This window comes from Lemur catta, chromosome 13, assembly GCF_020740605.2.
Source record: "Lemur catta isolate mLemCat1 chromosome 13, mLemCat1.pri, whole genome shotgun sequence".
Classification (NCBI taxonomy): domain Eukaryota; kingdom Metazoa; phylum Chordata; class Mammalia; order Primates; family Lemuridae; genus Lemur; species Lemur catta.
The window spans coordinates 3,365,605-3,390,103 of record NC_059140.1 but is presented as its reverse complement, the minus strand read 5'-3'; the positions used below and the strand labels follow the sequence as shown (position 1 = coordinate 3,390,103).

The 24,499-nt window shown below is 46.8% G+C and overlaps 1 long non-coding RNA gene across 8 annotated transcripts in view; it reads left to right on the top strand.

The window, feature by feature from the left end:
• The window catches only part of LOC123648941, a 97,827-nt gene that overhangs the window by 42,254 nt on the left and 31,074 nt on the right, over positions 1-24,499 (top strand). For 7 of the 8 annotated variants that reach the window (XR_006738836.1, XR_006738838.1, XR_006738831.1 and 4 more), the window contains one exon: positions 13,661-13,769. The exons of the other annotated variant lie outside the window; for it this stretch is intronic. This is a non-coding gene — a long non-coding RNA (uncharacterized LOC123648941). The remainder of the gene's footprint in view (positions 1-13,660; positions 13,770-24,499) is intronic. 8 annotated transcript variants of the gene reach the window in all.

Genomic DNA, 24,499 nt, shown 5'->3' with positions numbered 1-24,499 from the left:
GTTACAGCTCTGTCTGCAGCACTGCCTGCTTGCAGGTGAGGAAGTCCCTGTGTCTGTGACCTTCCCAGGTTCCGGTGCTGCTTTTGTCCTGGACTCTGCGCTGCACCTTTGTCTCCACTGCCACCAAGTTTGGACCCTGAGCCAGGGGCTCCAAGGCACAGGAGACTCGGTGCTCCTCTTTCCTTTGTCACAGAAAGCATTGCTGGCCCTTCCCCATCCCCTGGGGTCAGAATGCCAAGGAACATTCTGCTTCCTGAGCTTCCCCTATTCCTTTGTGGGTCCACAGCCCAAGCAGGTGCTGGGGGTGTTTGTGCGGGATCCCCTGACAAGGAGACTGAAGCGCTGTGGCTCCCTAGGCAGGGTGGAGCCACACAAGGGGTATGTGAGCCACATGCTGCTGTGGCCCCCGCTTGGGCCAGTGGCAGGGGGTGGGAGGAAGGACCCTGTGTAGGTTGGCAGCCCCGGACTCTGTTCCCAAAGCGTTCTCAGTCACACAGGGCTCGGCACCTCACTGGTGATGGCAGACCTGCCTTCCAACAGGTCGGGAGCTGGCAGACTGCCCGGGCATGAGGGGGGAAATAAACACTCCCACCTTCCCTTCACTGCGCTCGGAATTCCTCAGTGGTCAGCCTCTTTAGGCTGCTATGGTTTAAACGTGTCCCCCAGATTTTACGTGTTGGGAACTCATCCCCAGTGTGGCAGTGCTGAGACGCAGGCCCTTTAAGAAGTGGTTGGGGCAGGAGGGCTGTGCCCTATGAGTGGATGAGTCAGTCAGCAGGGCGCAGGGGGTCCCTGTGGGAGCAGGATCCTGACAGAGAGATGAGTCCCACCGTGGCTCCCGCCCTGCCCCAGGGCTCCTCCTCCCACCACGGGCTGAGGCCCCAGGATGGCCTTCAGCAGATGGGGCTCCTCAGTCCTGGCTTCCCCCCTCCACAAACCTGAGCCAAAGCCTGATTTTTATTCATTGCCCTGTCATGGGTTGTTGCCCTAGCAGCGCAGAATCCACTAAGACCTAGTGAACACAGATAACCAGTTTAAAAGTCAGAGAAGAGTAATCGCAAATTACCATGAAATGTTTGCAATACACTGAGGCCGAGAGGTAGGGATTACAATGAAAGTTTTAGAGATTATCATTTAAAATGAGGTCAAAGGCACCTGGTTTGAATCATGACGATGTCTATAAAGTTATTTGCATTTTGGAGTGCGCGGTCCTGTTTGTCAAAAAGGCATTAGGTTTGCCCTCCAAATTTGGCTGAAGATTGGTCGATGATGCTCAGAGCCCTTGAGTCCCTGATAAATTGTCATGCTTGCTGGGATGTGGGACATGCCCTGCAAGGTCACCGCTATGTGCAGAACCTGTGTTTCTGCAGGAAATGTTTTGCTGAGGATTTCGTGGAGCCAAGGCATTTCTGCTACTCCCGGCCATGCTGCCTCAGCCCTTGGTTCAGGGCTTTTTCTGGAATAACCGAGTGGGTCCTGAACCCACAGGTGCACCCTGCCGTCTGCTCCTCCCTCCAGGCCCTGGGGGGTCCTGAGGCTTCGCCACTCTGGCCTGTCCTTCACCTGCTCTTCCCCACAGTTCTGATCCTCCTTCTCCTGAGTTCTGTGTCGCTTAGCGCTGGCGTGAGCCTCTCTCTGCACTGACTGCGTCCTCACCCAGTCCGGGTTATAGCCAGGGCAGGCTCCCAGCCCGCGTCGCTTGCGGTCCCTGCAGCCGGGGAGGTGGGCTGAGCGCAGGCCCCGCACGCGGTGGGACAGTGGCTCTCCCGGCAGGTAGAGCGGCCAACGAAGGGTCCAGCTTGATGGTAGCTGGAAACAAGTCATTCCCTTTCTGCAACTCGTCCTTTGGGGTTTCCATGGCAGCAAACTTCTGTTCGCCTGCCTGCTCTGGTATGTCTTTAGCCCCCTCCGTGGTTTCATTTCTCCTGTCTGAGCCTCAGTGTCTGGCCCAAGGCCGTCTTCACCATCGGCTCCTAGATGACTCTCCTTACGTGCTGGCTCTGTCCTAGGGATGCCTCCGACTCCTGGCTTTCCCCTGGCGTTCCCTTCTCAGCTTAGGGGGAGCAGGGGGCATCGCCTGCCTCATGCCGCCACCTCTCCGCAGGGTGCAGGAGGCCAGACTCGTGCGCACACAGCCCACCCGGCCATTGGCTCGCCCTGCTCGGTCAGTGCCCAGGTGGCGTGCGCAGGGGCCCTGGCCGGAGGCCGAGGGACTGCGGCTCTGAAGCAGGTGGCCGCTCAGCGTGGCAGGGTAGGGACGACTGGTCGGTAGCAGAGTGCGGAGACTGACTCCCTGGCTCTTTCCTTAGCGGTCCCTCACATGGCACTGTGTGGGGTCTTTAGCACTGTCCCATTGTTTTTCCAGAGAGGACACTCCATCCCCAGACGCCAAACCTGGGGTGAGAATGCGGTGTCTGTGGGGGTGGGAGCTGGCCAGGGAGGGGTTCAACCTCCCTTTCTTAGATTCTCCTTGGTGGTTTCAGACCCGCCTCACTCCTGCCCTGCCCTGGCGCCTCCGGGCCCTCTGCCTGCCCCATTTCTCCAGGAATCATCCCTCGGCGTCCTGTGCGGGACGTGCTTGAGCCTGGCTGCTGGGCTGCGAGTGGGACAACTGCAGCGTCCCCAGCAAAGCCCATTTTCCATTCTCAGCTTCACGCGCTCTGCCCTGGCGTCCTGTGCGCTCCGTGGATGTGCGCGGCCTGGCTCTGCCCTCACCCTGCCCCTTTGCCTTTCGTTTTCTGGTCTCCACCTCCCTGCCTCATCAGCCTTCTGCCTTCTAAATACGTCTGCAGTTTCCTTCCCTGTGGATGTTTCCTCCCATTCTGTCTGTTGTGGGTCGATAGCTCCTTTTATCCCTTTATTGTTATTTATGTGCGTCTGGGAAGGCCGGGAGGTGACAATGTGCACTAACAGGCCATCTGCACCTGAAACTCCACACGAGGTTACAAGGTAACAGTTTGAACCAGAGGACTTTGGCAGAAATGAGAAAAGTGAGACTTGTGCTTTAAAGTAGCGTTTATTTCCCTGGTCAGCACACACTTGGGGCCTCAGATCCAGGGCCTGACTCCCCCGCTGAGACGCTCCTTGTGATGATCATCTTCTCCCAAGCTGCACGTCTCACCCGTGTGCAGTGATGCCACTGTGCACCCTGATGTCATTAAGCCTGTGGTGGTGGCGTCCTGGGTTGACCTAGAGAGGAGGATTGAGGATCAGGAAGAAGCCTGTGGGGACGTGGGAGGAGCTGGGTGTGGAGTCGATGGCCCGGGCTTAAATCAGGCCCCGCTCTCCTGACGTACGTACGGCTGCACTGTGAAGTGCGGATGCCAACATCTACATCGGGACGTTGTTAGGTGGAAGGAGAGTGACCTAGGCAGTTTGCTGGGCTCCCTGTCCCTCTGCCTGCAGTGCAGGCCGCACCTGCGGACTCCCCTCCTCCCGCACGTGAGCTCTGTGGGGGGACCGTGTCTGTCTTAGTGGATCCCCTGCACCTAGGTCAGCGTCCAGTGTGCACCAGGTGGTCAATACACATTTGTTGAAAGATTGAATGAATTTTTTGAAGGAGGCACAGAGAGAACTGAGTAAAAGTGTGTTCTCTGGCGCATAAATCTCAAGGATATACCTTCAGCAAACGTCATCAGGGGACGTGAGGCAGGGAGGTCCTCACTGAACGTGGCTTCCCAGTGTCCCAGCATTGAGTTTGGAGGTTCTCTGTCTGTTCAGGGTGAGGTCCTGGCAGGGAGCCCCAAGTTGGGTCTTATCAACCCCCTTCTGACCCCAGCCACAGGTCTCTGAGTCTCCAGCTTAGTTACCATTACGGTGGCACACCTGGGCTATGCTTTCTTACTGTGCCAGCAGCACCATCTGATGGCATTGTCCCTACGTCCATGGTGATCAACAGCCATGGAGTATTTGCAGACCCTTTGCAACTCTAGAGTGATAAGTGACCTGAGGGCACATGAAGTCTGTCATCTGCAATACCTAGGAGGGTCCTTACAGGGCCAGCCACACTTGTCCTTCCCATCACGAGGTGTCCTGGGGGGTCAGAGATGCCACATTTCCACATGCATTGCACCCAGATGAGCCTGGTCTTTATGCCGTAAGGAAATGAAGAATGGTGAGGTAATTTACTTCTACTTTGTGATATTTTCCTAATTTGCTTAATTATCTGGCTTGAGTGATTTCCATCTTCACCCCAACCTTCCTTCTTTCAGTACCCTCCTCCTCCCTGGGAACACCTGGACTTCCTGGGCCATTTATTCCATGTCTGTGCAGAGCCACCCCCCCCCCCGACTAGCGCAAGTAAGTGGACGCGGAGGCCAGACTCCTGCAGTAGGAAAGAGATAGTGACAGGGCGTGGGGAGTCCTCAGGCAGGGAGCACCCTGGAAAGTCCTCGGTGGATGAAGGCAGATGGAGTCCAGCCAGGGAGCCAGGAGGGGAATTCAAACCCGTCAAGTCTGGCTCCCTGCTCTGTTTGCGTGGCTACCACCTGTATTGCCACTGTGCTTCTGCTGTTTACTATGTAAAGGGCTCTGAGTCCCAGCCGGTGTCTTGGTTTTCCTTCTGTGTCTCTGGGTACTTATTCCCTGCTCTCTGGGCAGCGCAGTGAATGAGATTCAGAAAGCGGCCTGGGAGTCTGGGTATGAGTTATGAAGGAGTCAGGTTTGGGCTTTGGCCCAGTGGGTGTTCCTGTGTCCTGTACTCTGGCCACCTCCTTTCTTCCAGGAAGAGAACCCAGCCTAAAAGTCTTGCCTGGGCCTCGCAAGAAGGGTGTCTGGTCCCTTTGCTCATTGTTCAGTAAATATGTGGTGAGCAGGAACTGTGCTGGGACCTGGGGGCAGAGCACTGAGTGACACAGACGTGGTCCCTGCTCTCTAGAGTAAACCATCTAGATGACGGCAGAAAACACAGTATACAGGGTTACAAATAGACTCGATGGTGAAACCTGGGGACAAATGCCGTGAAGAAAGGAGTGGCAAAGGGGCCAGAGGAGGCAGGGCGGCTGCTGCAGTGGGTGGTGAGAGAAGGCCTCTCTGGAAGCCATATAGCCCTGGGAAGAGGCAGAGGGAAACACACCACACGCAGCGAGAGCAAAGGCCCTGAGGCAGGAGCGAGTTTGGCCAGGGGAGCAGGGTAGAGGCTGGGGAGGAAGGCAGTGAGAAGTGAGGTCAGATCCTGGGTTGGAAGAAGTGTGGCTGCCAAGCCCACATGTGTGTGCGACTCCACAGCTCTTCTGCCCTAGCAAGTCTCCACCTGTCAGAGGCCGGGGACACGGGAATGAGCCCAGGCTGTGGAGTCAGTGCCACTGCTGGCTTGTCAGGTGGCTCCACTTCTCTGGGCCTCACTTTGCTCATTTGCAAAATGGAAGGAAAATGCCCTCTCAGCAAGAAGACAGAGAGAAAGAAGGAAGGTGGATCAAGGGCCTGGCGTCGGGCTGGGTGCGTCCTTCATGTTCTGTGAGGCAGAGGGTGAACAGGACTCCTCACCTGTCACACCCCAGCTGCTGCACGTCCCGGACCGTGACTGTCCTCCAGCCAGGACAGCGCAGCCCAGCACACGCTCTGCTCCCCGCCGTCCACGGTGCCCTGTCAGTCTGTTCTCTGGCTCATCCCTGTGCAGTGACGTGAGATCCTTCTCTTCCTCACTTCCCACCCCGTGGTGTCTGAGCCCTTCCTCCCCCGAGTTCTGCTCTGGGACGGTGGAGCAGGAGGGAGCTTCCAGGGGCAAGTTCTTTCTGGCCTCTCTACTTCAACCTCTGCTTCTCTCTCCTCATTCCCAAACGTGGCCCCGTCTCCACCTGAGCATTGTGGCCGTGCCACAGCACTTGCAAGTCATTGCTCATTGTTGAGCCTTGCCATAGAACCCAGAATGTCACCTCCTCCAGGAAGACTTCCCAGAACTCCAGCGCCTGACTTACCCTGTTTCCTGTGATGTTGCCACACCAGCCACACCGCCTCCACGCGTCTGTTCATGTCCATGTGCGTACTTGTGTCCCCTTCGTTATGCTGCCAGCTGCCCCCCCCCGGCCACAGCGTAGTGGCTTCCTGATGATGACAAGAATATCATAGTGCCTGACATTTACTGGGCATCACCTACCAGATAACCTTCTATTCACTACAGTATTTTGTTTAGTCCTCACAACAGCTTTAAGAAAGAGGTTCAGAGAGGTTAACAACCGGTGTCCAAATTCAATGAATGACAGAACCAGGGTTTGAACTCAGTGTGTATGAGTGTACAGCTATTGCCTGTAACATCTAAATATTTGATGAATCAATGCATTTAATTTTAAGGCCACTAAGACCATTTCTGTTGCCTTGACAAGCGTAGTCGAATGTGTCAGTCCCTTGTGAGCTCGGTTGGGCTGAGTCCAGGTTCCAGGATCAAAGCGGAGGACTGAGGTGCTCGTCCCCGGGTGACGGTGCCCTGAGAGGTCCGTGCAGCCAGCCTGCCTCCCTGTGCTCCAGCCCAGCGGGGTCCTCCAGCCGCAGCCCTCACCGTCTGCAGGTCGCGCCGGCTTTCCATGCCCAGACGTGGGCTTTCTGGCAACGCTGTGAGCTGGAGAAAAACAGCTCCCCAGGTTCTTGCTAAGACACCAATTTCCTGCCGTCTCTGAGACCCAGCTTAGGCTGGGCACCCAGGTGGCACTTATGGAATCTCTGGCATATGACAGGTGCTGTGCTGCGTGCTAAGGGACAATTTCAGTGAAGGCCCTCGAGGCCCTCAGGACCTAGAGTGGCCTGCCCAGTGCAGTGCCCACCAGCCAAAGGCGTTTGCTTGAATCTGAACAACTAACGTTACCTACAGTGAAACTTCCGTTCCTTAGTCACTAGCCACATTCCAAGTGCCCAGTAGCCGCGCGTGGTTAGTGGCTGCAGTCTGAGCACCACACAGACGTGGCACGTTTTCGTCATGAGGGAATGTTCCTTGGGCAGTGCCGGCCTACAGGGAGGCAGACAAGCCAGGCAGGCAGACAAGGTCAGCCAGGGGGCCGTCCACACCCCCGAGGGCACGAGGTAGGGGCGCCGGATGTGCCTTCACCCTCTCAGCCCGCGATTCCTGCTGCGGCAGACACGGGGGTGCGAGGCAGGGCAGGCTCGCGGGCTCCCTGTGCTGGCAGACAGGGCAGCAGTGCCCGGAGCAGGCAAGTGTGGGCCCGCGGACAGCAAGAGCCGGGCCCAGGTGGCCTGGTGACGACGGGGCGGGCCGGGCGGGGTCTGTAGGGGCCCCCTGGGCAGAGTGCCGGCCGGAGGGCAGCAGTGCGGTGTGTGCGCGTGGGGACACGGTGGCGCGAGCCCGCTGAGCTGCGCTGCAGTGGAGAGAGCTGCGTGCAGAGCCCGGGAAGGAGCAGAGGGCAGCAGGGACCCGGGTCTCCTCACTGTTTGCCGCGAGCTCCTGCCGCTAACAATACTCTGGAGCACACACTGCTGACATGCGCGTATGCACGCCGTCCCTGCGCACGTTTGTCAGTGTGGCCCTGAAGCATCCCTTCTCTCTTTGGAGATGGGAGTCATCAGTACAGGCTCTGACATTTCCTCCCGTTCCCCGGGGATGCTGTGCCTGGGACGTGAGCGGGCAGAACGCACTTTCCTAGACAGCCTGGAAGTGGCCTGCAGGGACCCGGCCCACGCTGCCTGTGGCTGAGGAGGACACTGTGCAGGGACACGGGTGGGGGCGAGGCAGCACGACCCGCTTTCCACCTTTAGAGCGTGAGGCTCCTTCCAGGGACGGCGGCTGGGCGGCGGTGGGCGTGTGGCTTTGGGGCTGCATTTGAGGCCCAGCAGCATCTGGGGGCAGCCGACGTGACAGGACCTGACGAGACCTCCCAGAGGGTGTGCACGGTGGCAGCAGCGGAGCGTGGGGCCGTTTTATCGGGGGAGCTCCATGGCCCAGAGGCGACTGCTCCTCAGCTTCCTGGAGGTCTTAGGGCCACATGAGAAGCCTGGAAAAAAACAGCACCAAGAAAATCCTTTAGGTTATTAAAAGGAAACCAAAGTACAAACAAAAAACATAAAAGCCCATCAAAGTATAATTATTTGAAAAGAAAAATTATAAAAAGCCAGGCTGCTCTTCTTCCTACAGCAAAATTATTACATCGTGATGTGCGTGCATTTGAATATAGCTAATACTTCTTAGGCGATGTCAATCCTGGCATCTGTGCCAGGGGTGGGGTGTGAGGAGGCTTCCCCTTCCCTGGCACCCGCGCCCCCCGTCCCACCCCCTGGGTGGCCGCTCCCTCCTGGGACACCCTCCTGGCCCTTGCCCTTCCTGCCTCCCTCCCAGCCTGGCCCTCGTGCACAGGGTCCCTGTGAAACTGGGCCGTGTCTGCAGTGCAGCTCTGTGAGGGCCAGCCCCCGACCTGCTCAGTCCTGTCCACACCCTCGGTGCCCTGTGGCCCCTGGTGTCTCCAGGACCTTCTGCTGTCCAGGCGGCGGCATTCCCGCGGTGTCACCTGTGGGGTAGATCTCACTCAGGCCGCCCATCCCCCGTCTCAGTCCCTCTGGCCCTGCTGCCACCCTCAGGATCTCATTTCGTCCCCTGCCCCCTCCAGCTCTCCAGTCTCCTGCCAGGCTCCTCGGGGCCTGGCTGGTTACACAGCTGCCCCTGCAGAGCCCGGGAAAGGGCTTGCCAGCAGGGGCACACCCGGGAGGTAAGGCACGTGTGGCCAGACCTGGCCTTGGGCAGCCGTTTCCTAAAAGGGATTTTAGGAGTCAGAAGCTTCTCCCACGTTGAAGCAGATGCACAGAATCAAAACCCTTTAGGTAGAAATCTGGAAAACAAAATCTAATTGAGGTTTGATTTGCGAGAAAACATTTTGGCTATTGTGGTCTCAGTGTGGTCATATAGACAGAATAACCCTATGCTTTTTAAGGAACTTGGTGACTTTAGTTTGTTGTAAGTTTTAATTGCAGTGCAGCACGCCTACTATAAAAGTTGCTATGGCAGACACATGGTGAAGCGTGTTAAGTCCAGCCGCACCGCGTGACACCCATCTCCGGGCCATTTTTACACCCACTAGAGAACGACCATGTAATCCCCGCCCTCCAGCTTCTAGAAACTACCATTTTACCTTTTGTGTCTGTGAAACTGACTGCTCTAGGTACTTTCTATAATACAGCTTATTCTAGAAATCACCACAGGAGGTCTGGTACAGGGGAACAAGGCACCCTTGGTGTCAGGAAGCTCCTAAACACTGACTCTGAAGCCTGTGCCGGCTGCTCCTCACTGTGCACTGCATCCGTGTGTCCGTGCAGGACACCGTGGGGCAGATGCTGTTTAGCGCTGGGAGACCAGGGTTGGATGTGTTGGTTGTGTGGACACTGCTGCAGTTTTCTGAGCCCAGTGAGCTATTTCTTAATTCCTTCTTTCTGAGCTCCTGCTCCGTGGCCTGGAAGGCTCCCCCCTCCTCTTGTGCCCAAGCGTCTGGAGAACTTACTGACACCCAATGTGTGTAGTGAGCTCACATGTAATCTTCTTTCAGAAATCCCTCCGGACTCTATAGTTTTATTTCTCCTCATGCTATGCTCTATCCCAAGCCTGTAGTTACTTTGCTAAGTCTGTTAGTTCTTGCTGAAATTACTTGAGAACAGTAAGTAGATGGGATCCATCTCTGCATGCCTTGTGCCAGTGTGGACACGGGTGTTTGGGAACGTTTGCTGGCTTGCCAGATGTCTGACCCGTTAGCACTGCTGTTTTCCTTCTGCTCATGTCATTGCATAAACCCTCGGTACCGTTCAGAAACACAAACAGATTCCATCGTGTGCCGGCTTAGCTGGATCCGCACTGGCCCGTGCTGAGTCCCTGTCCCTATCCCAGAGTACACAGACCAGTCACGTCCTAAGCTGGTTTGGTGAAAATGCTGACCAAACGGAAGAGCTTCTAGCTATGCTAGTCATGAAAAATATAAAAGAAAGACACAAATGGCCAATGTAATGAATAAAAGTGAGAGATGGCTACAGATCATAGGGACATTAAATGCATTATAAGGAAATACATTTAATAAATTAAACACATTTTAAAAAGTTTGACAGCTTAGGACAAATGTATAACTTCTGGGAAGACATAAATTTCTGTAAATGAAAATAGGAAAATTCACATAGCCTTGTATCTGGTTTAAAAAATTGAATTTTTAAATGAAAAACTTTCCACTGTATAACCCTCCCAGTTCAGGTGGCCTCTTAGATTATTCTGTCAACACATGCAGGAGTCTCCTTTTCTCTCTGAGAGATACATTCCGAGACTCCCAGTGGATTTCTGGAACCGTGAATAATACTGAACCGGCTCCTACTCTGTGCTGTCCTATACGCCCATAGCTATGATAAAGCTCAGTTTATAAATTAGCCACAGTAAGAGAGTGACAAAACTGAGAATAAAACAGAACACGTAGAACCCTGTGTCAGGATCGCTACTCTTGTCCTCTGCGGCTGTGGGGAACGTAAGCACCGCTGAGCACAGGGGCTGCTGTGCTGCCACCGTCCAGCTGCGTCTGAGGCGGCTCCGGAGTGAGTGACAAGAAAGCCCATGCGCAGTGAGCATGGGCTGGACAAAGGCATGAGAGGCGTCCCAGGTGGGATGGAGCAGGACACTGAAAGATTTCATCACAATGACACACACATTAAAACAGCATTGTTTTCATTTCAAGAACTTTCCATTTGGTATTTTCAGACCGGGGTTGCCCTGGGTACTGAAGCATGGAAAACACCAATCCTCGACACACTTCCTCCAAAAACAGAAGAGGAGGGAACATTTCCTGATTTATTTTATGAGGCAGGCATTACGATAGCAATGCCAGACATATTGCTAGGAGAAGACATAAGACCAGCGTCCCTCAGGGATGCTGATGCCGAACTATGCAGGGACCTGTCTCCAGACCACACCCGGCAGTGTCTGGAAGGAACGATGCACCCTGACCACGTGGGCTCTGCCACCGGCAGATTTCGCGCTCGATGGCATCAGTTCCCACACTGACACGTAACCCAGGAGAGTGCTGGATCCCCTCTCTGCACGTGGCAGCTGGCAGGGAAGGCAGAAGGAGGGGGCTGCTGACTTCCTGCTGGGACATCTTTGCCCCTCCCTTCTCTCGCCACAGCCTGGCAGAACGTACCTTTCCAAGTGGGGCTTCTTGAGAAACGCATTTAAGAAACAAAACAACTGAACCATTTTAGTTTGAAAGATCACCCGTGTGCTTTTCTCACACAGAGGACACCCATTTGTCACAGAATACAAATTTGTGAGCATCACAGGAGTAAGGAAATAGGATATTGACAGCAGCCCAGGATCCCCTCACATGTCCCTTCTTAAACACCCCCTGTCTGTCCTCCCCAGAGGTAACCGCCGTCTTGACTTCTAACAGCAGAGATTACTTTTGCCAATTTATATCCATGGCACCATACAGTATGCATGCTTTCGTGGGGGGCTTCCTTTGCCCAGTATTACGCTTATGAAGTTCGTTTGCTACTGCCTGCAACTGCGGCTGTATTACTTCCCATTACTGGTGGCATTCCCTTCTGTGACGACACCACCATGCATTCATTTAATCCTGACGGACATTGTGGTGTTTCAATGGGGGCTATTCAGATAATGCCATCAGGAGCATTTTTCAGATGTCTTTCGGTGCACACGTGCAAACATTTTGTGGGAAATAAACTTAAGAGTGTCATTGCTGCATTATAGGAAATGCCTATGTTTGGTGTAGTAGGTGATACAAAATTGTTTTCCAAAGGAGCAGAACTGACTTACTCTTGCACCTGAGCTGCTGTTGCTCAGCATCCTTGGCAGCACTTGGCAGTGCTGCTCTTCCCATTACAGTGATTCTGGGGTCTGTGGGGGGCGCCTCCTTCTGGTTTCATTTCCATTTTCTGATATTTTCAATGAGACTGAACACTTTTCTTATTTGTTTATTGAGCTGTCATATTTTTGACATGTGTGTTCCAAATTTTTTTTGTATTTTCACAATTGGATTGTTTTGTGTATCCCTTTGTTGGAGTTCATAATATATTGTTGGTATGAGCCTTTTTAGAGTTGCATGTGCTGTAAATTCATTTTCCCTCTGTGTAGCCTGCCTTTTTAGTTTCTTACTGGTGGCTTCTTCACACAAAAATTTAAATGTGGTGCATATATTAGTCTTTCCCTTAATCAGTATTGCTTTCGTAATGCCATTTAAGATATCTTTTCCTCATTCAATTTTTCTATGTTACCTTCTAGATCACTGCTGTCCAGTCAAAATATGAAGTCAGCCACATATATACTTTAAAAATATCTAGTATTCACATTAAGAGAGCAAAAATATGTTACTTAACTCAGTATATCCAAAGTAATATTGTTTCAGAGTTTCAGTATACAAAATTGCTGTGATATTTTACAACTGTTTTTTTCAACTAAGTGTTTAAAATCCTGGACAGATTTTACACTTCTGAAGTGCTCTATAGCCACATATGGGAAGAGCAATTCTGGATTTAGTGTTTTTACCCTTTCAGATTGAGTTCTGTGTTCCAGCAGAAATTGATTTCTGAGTATGGTGTGAGGTAGGAGTCTACTTTATTTCTTTTCCAAATAAGGATCCAATTAACCAACCGGCATTTATTGAAAACACAGACCTATCCCCAGTGTTCTGTTATCCTACTTTCATCCTAAAGAAAGTGTCCCCATGTTTGTGAGTCTCTTTCGAGGATCTGTTCTGTGCCATTTGCCTATTTGTGCTTTCAACAGTACCACACTATCATAACTGCCATGACTTGTGTAGTAAGTTCTGGTGTCTAGTAGGGAAGAATGTCTTCTTAGGAGAGTCTTGACTGTTCTTGGCCCTTTGCATTTCCATATACATTATAATAACCTCATCAAGTTCCCCTAAAAACTGTTGTGATTTTGATTCTATTGAATCTAGATATCAGTTGGAGGAGAGAGCACTTTAAAAAAATACTATCTGTTCATGTGATGCTCTCATCTGGGTAGATCTGGGCATCTCTTGTCTTTTAGACTCTGCTGCCTTTCCCATTGTGGGGTAGAAGCCGCTGACTGAGAGGCTCAACCCTCAGAGCTGAGACGACAGCACAATGGAGGCCCCTCCCCATTTTGCAGGAGACAGTCCTCTAAGGGCAGAAAGCCCCTGGCATGGTTCTGGAATCCCAGGTGGAACAAAAATGGAGTCTGGGAAGAACCAGACCTAAAAAACAAAGCAAAACAAAACAAAAAAAACCCACAAGCAAGCCTGTGTCCCTATCTATTTATAGCCGGGGCCTTGTGCCCTGTGTTGAGTTCTCAGGGGTCACCCTGTCTTACACTCACCCTAACCCAGGGCATATCAACAGGAGTTACCCGCACTGAGGACAGAGTAGATGTTTTTACTCTCACCGTCCTCTACCTTCTCTGTCAGTGACCCTGCAGTTTGCTCTGCGGTTGAAGACCAGGTTCCGTGGAGGAGCCAGTTACCAAGGTAGAGGACCACGCAGGCCGGCTGACCAGGCAGGAGGGGAGAGGCGCAGACTGTGTATGAAAAGGAAATGGTTAAAGGTGTCTCTGGCACCTGAAGAGGATTCACAAGATGGGGATGAAGGTGACATACGGAGAGCAGTAAGATAACCGGGATGTGGCCATGGAAAAGGGGTCCTGTAACTCACCGAGGCTGAGTGGGGTTTGCCACCGTCTTGTTTTCCCTGTGTCCGCCAGGTCAGGCTGCTGCGGGTCCACAGTCCTGGCCTTTCTGAGGGGCACCAGGGCTGCCCCAGTAGGAGGGAAACCACGTCCCCAGGATGAGATTCGTGAACTAGATCATCAGGTGAGGCTGGAGGTGGGTGGGGTGGGGGGAGTAGAGTCCAGGGGACTAGAAAGCAGGGCTGGGAGGAGGAGTGGGGGCTGAGGGAATGGAGCAAGTGTAGCGGGGAGTCCAGCGACCAGGGGGGCGGCAAATGGGTGAGGGTTTGCAAGAAAGAGAGGAGGAGGTGGGCATGGTGAGTTTCAAGGTGGGGTGGTGGGGAGGGAGGACTCGGCTCAGAGAGGGATAACAGGTAGGACAGAAATCAGAAAAGCTTGGGTAGAACTGAAGAACAGATTGATCAGGAGGAGAGTGAGGAGAAATGGGAGACAAGAGGGTTGGAGGGCAGTGAGGAGAAATGGGAGGAAAGCGGGTTGGAGGGGAGTGAGGAGAAATGGGAGGAAAGCGGGTTGAATAACGACAGCGGGGAGGAGGAGAAGGAGGTGGAGTCAGGGGTTTGAAAAGGTGAAGTGGAGCTAGTTTTCTTGTCATCTTTGAAAGTCAGGGTTGTAGTCAGTCACTGGTGACGAGTCCGTGCCAGTGAGTGACTGATCTGTGCCCAGAAGTGCTCAGCATTTATCTCACAGCCGCCCCTGACGTCATCCCCTGACTGAATGCTCATTGTGACATGCGCTTGCCCCTCCCTCAGGTCTAGTGAGGAGGCCCCTCCGGCCTCAGAAATGTCCCCCTTTCTAGGTTTAAGAGTGATCATGGGAAGCAGTAAGGGAAGACATGTGGCTGTAGTGTTAGTGTCTGTCCTTGGTTTACCATGTGGCTTTGGCCCTCAGTAGGCAAAGACTGACCAGAGCTCAGGATATAGTCAGGGGTTAGGGCCTAGCAGAGCGGTTCTGCAGCAGGAATTGGGAAACCGGGAAGAAGCCAGTGCCCCAGTCCCCTCACCTTACCACACTTTTCAGAGCTCCTCCTATTATTTATATCCCTCTATAAAGAGAGATGTTATAGCGATCATACCCATGAGGACACTGAAGACCAGAGAGGGAACGACCACAGGCAGCCGGTGGGTGACAAAGCAGGTGGGACTAGAATTGGGCCACGAGGAGGGGCAGGTAGGAGGGAGCACAAAATGGCACAAAGCACTGAGCAGCAGCATCACCTCCCATCCCTCTGGACAGGGTCCCATAGGGGGTGCTCCAGAGCAGGACCTTCCTTTCATAGAGCACCTCTTGTCCCTGGTGCATGGGTGTGTGACGCCTTACTCTTACCTGGAACCAGAAACCCAGGGCCAAAGCCGGGAGGTGACTGCCCACTCCTGAGTGCCTAATGACTAGATTTGGGCTTTCCTGCTCAGGGCCTGAGATGCCAGCTGCACGTCAGATGGTTAAGGAGGCTCCTGCACCCTCCTTTTGTCGGATGTGGGAACCCTCTCTGCTGCATTCCTGGTTTCTTTGATCCTCATCCAAATCATAAGCCCTTTGTTCCCCTGCTGTCTACTGTACGGTCATCACGGTAATACTCTGATTTCTCTCCTGTAACCCAGCATCCTATCCCTCCTGTATTTCACAAACCTTTCAGTGACATTCTCTGTGAGTCCAGCTACTTGGTTAGCAGACTCCCTTTATTCCTTAGACTGCCTCTTTGCTGACAGTTCTTGCATCTCCTGGCTTGAAGTGTGACCTGGATTTCCCTTAAGGACATTGCGTCACTTATGGCTCAAGGAGACATTGTCTGAAACTCTGAAGTACTTCAGGGATGTGGCTTGTGGATTCTCCATGCTCCTTCCAATTTCTTCCAAACCATTATTCCTCCCTTTCTACTAAAAACTCTCTCGCCCCTTAGAATTTTGTGCTGCCCTCCACCGTGTCCCCAGCCCTGCCACCTTCAGATCCCCTGGGTGCTCTGGGGTCTATGAAGACTTGCACACCTGTCTCATTCTTGAGTCCGTCATCTTGAGTCACTTCAGTGTCCATTTAGATGGACTCATTCAATTCTTTGGCCTCTTGTTTCCTTGTTGGTTTTTTGTTGTTGTTGTTGTTGTTGTTTTTTAGTTTTAGTAAGTTTTCTGTATTTTTAAAAAGGTTTATTTTTAACTGACACAAAATTATATATGTTTATTAGACATGATGTGATGTTTCAATGCATGAACACATTGTGCAATGATCACATCAGGGAATTTAGCACATGCACCACCTGAAACACTTACCACTTCCTTGTGGAGAGAACATTAAAAATCCTCTCTTCAAGTTATTTTGGACATACAACATTGTTACCTGTAGTCACCATACTGAGTGATACAACACCAGGACTTAGTTCTCCTGTCTGTGATTTCATGCTTGTTAACTGATCTCTTCCATCCTCTTCCCTCCCTCCATCCATCCCCAGGCTCTAGTAGCCACTGTTCTACTCTGCGCTTCCATGAGGTCAGCGTTTTATATTCCATACCTGAGTGAGATCATGTGGTATGTCTTTCTCTGCCTGGCTTAAATCACTTAACACCGTGTCCTCTTCATTCAGTCATGCTGAGGCAAACGACAGAGTTTCATTTTTGTTATGGCTGAATCTTCTGTTGTGCATCTACACTGTATTTTCTTTGTCCATTCATCCATTGATGGACACTTAAGATGAGTCCATATTGTGGCTACTGTGAATACCGCTTCAATAAACATGGGAGTGCAGCTGTCGCGCTGATACACTGATTTCATTTTCTTTTTCGTTTGTTGGGTTTTATTTATTTATTTATTTTTTTGGTGGTTTCCTATAAAATTTATTTTTTTCACTATTTGTTTATTATTTCAATAGATTTAGGGGTTCAAGTATTTTTTGTTATATGGATGAATTGCATGATGCTGAAATCAGGGCATGGTTTCTCTCACCCTCCCCCTTCTTAGTTTTCAATGTTGATTCCACCATTTTATGCCCATATATACCCCTTCTTTAGCTTCTACTTATAAGTGAGAACATGTGGCATTTGTTTTTCCATTCCTGAGATACTTCACTTAGGATAGTAGTCTCCAATTCCATCCAAGTTGCTGCAAAATACAGTATGTTTTTCCTTTTTATTGCTGAGTAGGATGCCATGATGTGTTTTCATCTATCAATCTATGTATCTATCTACACACACACACACACACACACACACACGCACACACACATTTTGTTTGTACACTCATCAGTTTGTCAATTGATGTGCACTTAGGACATCTTTGGAATTGTGAATTATGCTGTGATAAACATTTAGATGCAAGTGTCTTTTTGATATAATGACTCTTTTTCCTTTGGGTAGATGCCCAGTTTGTCTTATTTCTACCACTGAACTTTTATGGGAATGACATCTTTTGACTATCCAGGACTCTCCAGGCCTCATCCGTCAAACTATGAAGAAAAGCAATACAAATCCCACTTATCTGAAATTAGTTCTCCAGCACCTGTTAATATCAAACTCTCGTGTGTATTGTAATATAGGATGTGAAATCACTCCTGGCACCTAACCTGTGCATCTTTCCTTCAATTGATTAGATATATGGTGTAATGTGCATTCTCCCAAATAATTATCTTGGTGAGCCAGTGAAAATGTCCCTTCTCTTTGACAAGGCTCCTGTGTTTTCTGTATTAGTGGCCCCTGAATTCTAGTGTGAAGTGTACAGTCTTTTGCTGGAGTTGCTTCTTCCAGCAGGTTGAAGTTCAGAAGTTCACTATTTTCATGTCACTTGGTAAACATTTGCTCTCTCTGAATTCCAAGAGAAATACTATCCATAGTAATACATTAAGTCATACGTCTTACCCTCTTCTTACCCCATATAAGACTTGGGATAATCTCATTTACTATGGAGCTTGAGTCCTCATAGAGATTACAGGAGGCTGATTTCATGTTAGAAGCTAATTTGACAATGTGAAAGTTGGAGCCAGTGAGTAATGGGTCATGAACTTTATGGAAAATGCCTATTATGTAATGATGTTTATTTTTTAATAATTTTATTCCACATATAAAATAATATAGTTAGCTCAGAGGGTATCTTTGCACATTCAAATTAATTTAGAATTAGATTTTGAAAGCTACCATTACATTGTGAATGGATTAATAATAATCTATACCGAACGGCACATTCTGTAAGTCTGTCTAACATGACTTGTGAACCGCTGAGTCCACTGTCATGTTCGCTACACTGTGGGGAGTATCAAAGGTTTTCCCAAAGTACAGTCATCACAATCTTAATGCAAAATTGATTTTGCTGTTATGAGTGAATCTTATACCTGAGCTCTTAAATCTTGCATAGTTCATTTCATGAGATATTTACATACTGAAAATATAACCATTTGTATACATTAATATCCCTCCTTGTAAACAATAGTTAATGGAGATTGAAAAGGTATATTCAGGTTTACGATGCAAAGATAAACAGATATATGTAAACATGCTCAACATTGTTAATCCATCTGGGAAATGCAAATAAAAACCACTAGGAGATATTACTTCACTCCTTTTATAATGGTAATTATCAAAAAGACAAAAGTTAACAAATGTCAGTGAGGATGTAGAGAAAAAGGAACCCTTGTATACTGTTGGCGGGAATGTAAATTAGTACAGCCATTATGGAAAACAGTATGCAGGTTCCCCAAAATAGTACAAATAGAACTATCATGTAATCCAGCAATCCCACTACTGGGTATACATCCCAAAGGAATGAAATCAATGTATCACAGATATCTGCACCCCTGTGTTTATTGCAGCACTATTCCCAATAGCCAAGATGTGGAATAAATCTAAGCATCCCTCAACTGATGGGCGAATAAACAAAACAGGGTATATAAACACAATGGGATACTATTCATACATAAAAAAGAAGGAAATCCTGTCATCTGCAGCAACATAAGTGAACCTGGAAGACATTATGTTAAGTGAAATAAGCCAGGCACAGAAAGACAAGTACTATGTGATTGCACTCACTCACATGGGGAATCCATAAAGTTCAACATCATAGAACTACAGAGTAGAATGGTAGTTGCCAGAAACTGGGCTGGTTGGGGCAGGAGGAATTGGAGAGATGTTGGTCAAAGGATGCAAAATTATAGTTAGGAGAAATAAGTTCAGAGATCTTTTGTACAGCATGGCTGTAGTTAATGATAATATATTGTATTCCTGAGAAATGCTAAGAGTGGATGTTAAGTGTTCTTACCACAAAAATGGTAGCTATGTGAGGTAATGCATGCGGTCATTAGCCAGAATTAACCATTTCAGAATGCATATGTATTCCACGCCAAAACATGATGTTGTACATGATAAATACATACAATTTTATCTGTCAACTTGAAAAAAATATGCAAGGGCCAAGCATAAAAACTCTTACTGTTATTCCAGGTTGAACTGAAAGCATTATGGATCACAGAAATAAGACCAGAGTCACCAAGTTCATTCTTTGAGCATTCCAAAGTGGGAAAGAAGTAGAAAGTCTTCCTTTTATCTACATTCTTGCTCATCTACATGACATCTCTACTTGGCAACACTGTGATCATCCTTTTGGTGTGTTGTGACTACCGTCTGCGCTCACCAACGTATTTCTTTGTAGCCAACCTTGCCTTCCTCGAGGTCAGCATCACCTCCACGGTGGTGCCCAAGATGCTGCCCAACACATTTTCCCTCGCCAACATGATATCCTTTGTGGGCTGTCTCACACAGTCTTTTTTCTACTTACTTCTGGGATCCACAGAATTCTTCATCCTGGCTGTCATGTCCTTTGATCGATATGTTTCCATCTGCAGCCCACTGAGGTGTGCCAGCATCGTGAGCAGACAGACATGCATAGTGCTGCTTCTGGGATCCTATGTGGGTGCATCTTTGTCAATTTTGGCATCATCAGTCTTAACTGCCACTCTGCCCTTTTGTGGGCCAAATGTGATCAATCACTTCTTCTGTGACAGTGCTCCTGTGCTGAAGCTGGTCTGTGGGGATATATCTCGGGGTAAGCTTGCTGACTTTATTTCCTCTGCTGTGTTGCTCTTGGGCTCCTTGCTCATGACGGGAGTATCTTACACCTACATTATCATTACTATCCTTAGAATTCCCTCTGCCCAGGGAGACAGAAGGCTTTCCCCACCTGTGGCTCACACATCATCGTGGTTACACTTTATTATGGGAGCTCCCTCTTCATCTATGTCTACCCCAGAAAGGGCAATGTGATAGATGTTAACAAATTTGCCACAGTGCTGAACACTATTGTGACACCGATGCTGAACCCTTTCACATACAGACTCCGAAACGAGAAAGTCAAAGGTATCTTATGAGATACCTTCAATAAATACTTAGGTATGCTAGTAAATTTAACATCTCAAATATAATATTTTTAAATTTATTGATGATATTGCATATCTCAGAAAAATTATTCTTACTGATGTAATTATTTAAAGGTTCAAATTCTCAAATAATAGAGACACGTGAACATATATTTCTAAACATATATTATATACATATATGTTCTAAATCGGTATTTTGTAATCTAGTTCTGATATTTAAGTTTATCAATATAAATATATCTTTTTAATTTTAATACAAATAGATTCACTTAGAATTAAATAATGGTTGACTTATTTTGACTTACTTTTTGAAATATTGCATATAAAATTATTTATCCCCTTATATATTTAAATTTTAACTTAAATTGTAGACTGATCTTCTCAAGCCTCCATGTAAGTTACAACCTACAGCAGTTGTGTTCTTACTTCTGTGCCACAGAGGCTGAGGTCTCTCTGGCCGTGGCAGCAGAATTCATGGGAACTTACGATCCTGAGAAGCATGCAGAGAAGGGACAGCCAGCAGGAAAGCACCAGATAGGTCTGTCCGCATTACCTTCCAAAACTGCTGAAAATTGCTTCAGCTACTCAAAACCACATTTTTTTGTTGCACAATTAGATTTTTCTTATAGTCTAATAATGACTTAGAAATTTCATGATGACATAGTTAGATTGCATTGAATGGGCAGTCAAAATATCTTAATTAAATGTAAGTGAGGAAATTGGTCCAAGGAAGTTCTCAGTTTAATGTAAAAGCAGATCCGTTCGTGTTAGTATGAATTATGGATTTCACAATAGCTGAATACTCTCCTCTAGGAACCTTGTAATTTCAAAAGAATACCGTTGGGTGGAATAGGTGTATTAAAACACACATGTCATGAAAATATCATTCCATCTCTGTCTAACCTTACAACACTTTTCAGTGCTCCATGTGTGTGTCAGCCTGTGCTTATGGCAGCCAGGATATAAAGTTCTACGGTCATCTGCATTTAATGTGTCAGTCATTTCCATGCTATTTCCAGTCGTTCAGTTCTGATTTCCAACTGTTAACTCATTATATCCTCTACTGTCCTGACTACACGTCATGACTTTCCTTCTCTAATAAAATCAATGATTAGTGGTAATGTGTTCAAGGTGTCCACCTCTTTTAAATGGGACCCTATCCTGTCCTGTGTAGGCTTCTGGGGCATTTCTGGACCTCGTCTGCAGTGTCCAAGACACTAGTGGCCAGTGAAAGGAGATGTAGAATGTTTATTTCAAACAAAAGCACTGGCATTTTTTCTATATTGGCATGAGTATAATTAGAGACATAATTAGGACTTGCATGAGAGTGAGCATGAACTCTCTGAAGCAGAACAGTTGCAGAGTTTGCTGACCAGAAGAGGTTCCCACCTAAGACAGGCTGCCTGGCAGCCTCCTCCTATCCCTTCAATTAGCCTTAGATAAGATAGACCCCACTTCACCTCCTTTGGGTACCACACATTTTTAGATTTCCAGCATCAACTGGTGTGTCCCCTATAATTTTAACACTCATCACAGTATTGAAATTGGGTAGTAAATGAAAGAAAACATATGAATTATGACTAAAAAGCTAGGCCCAAATCCAGGCAATATTTGTATAATAAGTTGCTGTAAGAGTAGAATATACTTAGCCCTACACTGAGCACTTCTGCAGACCTCTCTACAAATTACAAAATTATCAAATTGTAGCCAGATTTTCTTAACTGTGTCTTGTAACAAACTCAAGAATATTTATAGGAAGAATACAAAAGTATTCTACACCAGGTAAGGTCTGCAATCCAATAAAATTTTTACCAGGTGTACAGAGTAGCAGAAAAACATAGTAATGAGAACATTCAATCAATCAAAACCAAAGCAAAACCAACACAAGTATTAGAATTACAACCTAAGGATATGCAAGTGGTTATTATAACTATATGTCAAATGCTCAAAACGATAAGGGGAATTTGAACCAAGTGTAAAATATCAGATTCAAGATATGGACAGTATAATGCCCATGACAAAAAGTACACTGAATCAGAAGAATAGTCAGTACTGGAAATAAAAATGATTAGTGATCTTGAACGTATTATGATTCAAATAAAAAAAGACAAAAAGGAATATAAAAATTACAAAGAACCAGTGATCTGTGTGCTTTCTTCAAGCAGCCTGAATGCACATATATGACATTTCTGAAGTAGAGGAGATTGGGCAAAAAATATTTGAAGAAATTTAGCCCGTGTTTTTTCCCAATTGGAGAAATCTATGAAGCTGCAGATCCCACAGTGCCAAGGATGGATGGCACAGGAGAGATGAAGAAAACTGTGCCAAAGCTTGTCCCGGTCAAATTGCTCAACACTGGTGATTAAAAAAAGCAGGAGAAAATAAGTTTCTTGAAACAATGCAAGCAAGAATGTAGTAAAGGAACATCTTTAAAGTATAATACGTAGTATTAAATGCCTAATTAGAACTCTATACCCATTGAAAAGATCTATGAAAAATGAGGGTGAAATTAAAATTATAGACATGCAAAAGCTGAGAGAATTCATGGCTTGCTGACCATACTACAGGAAAGGGAAAGAAATTTCCTAAAGCAGAAACAGCGTGATACCAGATGGGCATGGTAACTACATGAGTAAACATTCAAGATTTTTTCCTATTATTTAGATTTCTTTAAAACACTAATTAGCAAAAAAAGAAGCAAAATATATTCTTGAAATTATAACATATATGAAGGTAAAATATATGAGAACAACAGCATGTAAAGGATGGAAAAGAAAATAATAAATACTTCAATATTTAGATTTTTAATATATATTTGATATATATTTGAAGATATATTACTTTGATAAACTATATAATGAGTAAAGAGGTATGCTATAAAAATGATAAACCACTAAAATAAAAAAATAAAGAGTTAGAGCTAGTAGGTTAAAAAGAAAATACATGAATAAAAATCAATTAATGCAAAAATAAAGTAGAAATGAGGAAAGGGGAAGAAAAAACAGTTGGGGCAAATAGGAAGCAAATTGCAAGATAATAGACTGAACTCTAACCGTATCAATGACCAGAATAAATTAAAGTGGTCTAAGGGACTCAAATGAAAGGCAGAGATTGTCAAGTTGGATAAAGGAGAAGACCTAACTATGTGCTGCCTACAACAAACTTACTTTCAATATAAGGGTGCACATAGGTTAAATGTAGAAGAATGGAAAAATACATTCTACACTAGCACTAGCAAAAGAAACTGTAGTGGGTGTACTAATATGAGAAAAAGTAGAATTTAGACAAAATAATATTAACAGTTAAAGAAAGACATTTTACAATGATAAAAAAGTCAGTATTCAAAAGGATAGCACTATAATCCCACATGGTAATTCCCCAATAGGGCTTGAATATACACAGATAAAAGATTGATAAAATTGCAAGGAGAGATAGAAAAAAAATCTATAATTGTAGCCAAAAATTTCAATACACATCTCTCAATAATTGATACAAATAGACAAAATTCATGAGGATTGAATAGACTGGAAGAACACTATTGAACAATGTACCATAATTGACATTTATAAAACATTTTGTTCCCAGAGAGCAAGACACCTTCATTTCAAGTGTACATGGAAAATTCACCTTGACAGATCATATCCTGGGATATAAGATTAATCTGAACAAATTTTTAAAAAAATTAAGTCATGTGAACTATATTCTCTGACTAAAATGGAGATAATAACATAAATAACTTTATGCATATAATTTAAAAAATGCATGAAATAGGCAAATTCTTTAGGAAACACGTGAACAAATAGATAATCTACATACTCCCAATTCTAATAAAGAGATTGACTTTGTAGTTAAAAGCATTGCCCAAAAGAAAACATACTGTTAACATGGCTTCAATGGTGACTTCTACCAAACCTCTGAGGGAGAAATAGTTCCAATTCCACACAAGCAGTTCCAGAAAATCGATGGCAAGGACATGCCTCCCAGCTCATTCTGTAAGGACAGATATTCACTAATTTCTAGAACAAAGATACCACTAGAAAAGAAATCTGCAGACTCAGGGATACCAGTGAAAAAATTCTATAAAAATGTATTAAATGAATTCCAAGAAAGGAAACTCCAGAAGTAAGAGATAAATAATTGAAAATAAAAACTCAATGATTTGTTTCCATCTAAATCTAATGCAACATGCTTGTTTTAGAGATATTGACAAGCTAATTATAAAATGAATAAACAGAATAAAGATCATCAGAACAATCTCAGAAAAAATTTAAAAAGCCCACAGAGTTAGAAAACTACAACTTGCTGTTATGTTAGCACATTACAATACGCTCAGCATCATTAGTTATCAGTCAAATGAAAATTAAAACCATAAAGTTATACTGCTTTGTAGAACCTCAAATAGCAAAATGAAAAACTGAATTATACAAACAACAGATTGACAGCATCAAACGTGGAAAAGATGTGAAATATCTAGAACTCATCTTCATCATTTGTGGCAGTGTAAAATG